General features: G+C 45.6%; 1 long non-coding RNA gene across 1 annotated transcript; it reads right to left on the reverse strand.

Moving 5' to 3' along the window:
* Positions 1-645: 645 nt before the first annotated feature.
* Positions 646-2378, reverse strand: LOC119564135. The gene is made up of 2 exons (XR_005223001.2): positions 2302-2378; positions 646-1236 (listed from the first exon to the last, which is right to left on the reverse strand). It is a non-coding gene; the product is annotated as an uncharacterized LOC119564135 (long non-coding RNA).
* Positions 2379-2832: the final 454 nt, after the last annotated feature.

Below are 2832 nucleotides of genomic sequence, written 5' to 3' on the forward strand. Positions count from 1 at the left end.
ACACACTTCTTTGGACTAGTTTGTTTTGTCTCTTCGTTGTTCTGAACTGTGCAGGTGCATGGGTTGACACAGGTAGGGTGCGGTAAGGTGGCTCACCCAGAGTGGCACATCTGGCCAAAAGGGGGTGCTTAGGTTGCCCCTTCCCTTTACACAGGACCAAGTCCCAGTGATGCACAAGATTTCTGAAATTTAAACCTGACAGGCTTTTAATTAAACCCCCTTGGGAATAGGAGGGATGGTTTCAGTGTTGGCATTGCCCATCTTGGGGGTACCAAGCACCTATTGTTCGAGATTGAACCGGGACTGGGAAGGTCTAGAAGCTGTGAATCAGAAGGCATCCCCGACACCTAATTGGTAAAGAGAGGGGACCTAGAGGGCTAATACCTCTCTTATGATATACAGACTTTTGCCAGACCTGATGCTCTTGGCAAGACAGGGCTTGAGTGGGACTTAAGTAATGCACAGGCACTGGTTCTCTGCCCAGCAGCGAGTTGTTACCCACAGACCCAGATTCACAAAGGTATTTAGGTGCCTGGCTCGCACTGATTTCAGTGGGAGCTAGGCACGTAAGTAGCTCTTTTGAATCTGGACCATAGTGGCTAGTAAATCGGGAATGGAGCCGAAAGGAAAACAAAAAGATTGATATTATGAGGCAGAATCAGTTTAATGTGAAAAAGAGGAGAAGTACACAGGAAGAGACAGACAGTAGGCAGCGTAAAAAGAACCTATTTCCAGGGTTTCATGAAAGTTGCCAAGAAATCACCCGTTACAAGGTGACGCCTTTCACACCAGATGTTCTGGAAGACAATAGAGGAAAAAGTCATAAAGTGTAAGTGGGGAAATAAAGATCCTGGGCAGATTTCCGGAGGTGCTGAGGACTCAGAGCTCCCATGGGAGTTGTGCGCAATCAGGATTTCTGAACGGCATTGCCCATAAGCCCAGCTGTGATTCCGTATCTCGCTTGACGTTTCCTGGTTGTTCCTTGTTCCGGGCCTATTGCTCCTCGGCTAAACATGGCCAGAACTTTCCATAGCCGTACCCATGGCCCCATCGGTAAGGGTAGTGACCGCCATACTGATGGCCCCACCCATACCTGTATGGCTTCCAGGAACCCCAGGGCCTATAGCAGCCATAATGGCCTCTATAGCCGCGCCAGCCCTGGTAACAGTAGGGGTTATAATACAATTCATCATTCATGAGTTCATCGAAAGTCATCTTTCTGCGCTGGAGGTTGACCTGAAACACACAGCAGGGAAAAGAGTCAACACAATGCGCTAGGGCCAGTGGAATAATAAGGGTCAAAACTCAGTTACTACTGTATTGCCGGCCAGGGAGATAGAGAGAGGTAGAGAAATGGTGACCTAGACCCTTATGTCCTGGCTACCTATTGCCTCCCAGTTTCTCCTTCTAGTCCTCTGGCTCCCCTCTCTCTTAGCCTCCCTCTTATCCAACCTTTTTGAACACTTCTCAGTCCATTTCTCCTAAGAACACTGTTTGGAATAAGTAAACGTACAACACAGAGTATTTCTGTCATACACGCATGGGATTTTTATTCCTTCTTACAAAATGTTTCTAAGGAGCATGAGAGGGACAATTTTGTTCGGGATAGTTTCCTTGTGAGGATTTAACCTCAGCAGAGAGATCAGTTCCCTTCAAAATCAGAGCGCGGTGCTTTGGCTTCTGAACCTTGTGGGTCAGTAATACTTACAAATGAATGAATGGACAATATTCTTTTGGGAAAACAAAACAGTAAGAACCAGATCCTCAGCCGGCAGCAATCAGCACTGATCAACTGAGTTCAGTGGAGTTACACCAGTTGTGGCTCTGCATCTTAATATGCTCCTGGTGCACAGAAGAACATAGAAATTGCCCTGCTGGATCAGATCAGGATAATGTGTCTGAAAGAATGTTGGGTACCAGCTGCCACAGAAGAACGCAGCAGCACACAGAAGCAGTCTGTTCGGCAATAAACTGGGGGAATTTCTTCCTAACCCCACGAACTGAAAAGTTGGGTCTGAGATTTTTCAAATCTACCAAAGGCATTTGAACACTTTATTCTTAATGAAAATAAAGAGGACCTCGTGTCCAGAAATTCCTATGTACCTCTGAAAGATTGCAGCCTTAACGTCTAAACCCTGAATCCACCAATGCCTGCAACTTAATAACTTACCATTTTTTCCAGTGGGAAACCCCCTGAATAAAGCCAGTAATCACAGAGTTATGTGCAAGTTTCAGTCCTAAATCAAACCATCACGAACACGTCTTGATAGCTATAGAAAGATAGAGTCAAATCAGACTTACCAAGGTCACCAAGGAGGAGAAGTCAAGAGAAGTGGTTAAAGAACCCTGAGTCGCGAGCACTTTTATACAGTTTCTTAAACAGCCTGGAGAATTTGAGACATCCTTTTGCTCGAGGTCCTAATTAGTTACAAAACATATGTTGCTGGGCACATGACTCCTGCGATTGATATAATTGTTTTCTTCTGTGTTCAGGATTGTTGTGTTATCAGCCTCCCATGGGGTATAACATGCACATACAAGCCCACGGGTTTCTTTCATTTTAAAAGTTTTATGGGACACGTTCGTGCCTGGTATCATTCTAGTGACCTCCTCAGGAGTGCTAATGAGAGTGATTGTCAAGGAGATTCAGGGCTGTATCAGTTTCTCAGTCTGCTGTCCTGCAGAGGAATCCAGTTTGGTCCTGCTAAGATATGCTGATATGTATTGCGGGCATTGTACTGCTCTTGTAATTCCTAGGAGGGAGGGGAAATCTCAATGTTCAGAACCTGTAACCCCAAGTTTCGAGATCTAATGCCCATTGAAATCAATGTG

Source organism: Chelonia mydas, chromosome 24 (assembly GCF_015237465.2).
Source record: "Chelonia mydas isolate rCheMyd1 chromosome 24, rCheMyd1.pri.v2, whole genome shotgun sequence".
NCBI classification, from domain to species: Eukaryota; Metazoa; Chordata; order Testudines; family Cheloniidae; genus Chelonia; species Chelonia mydas.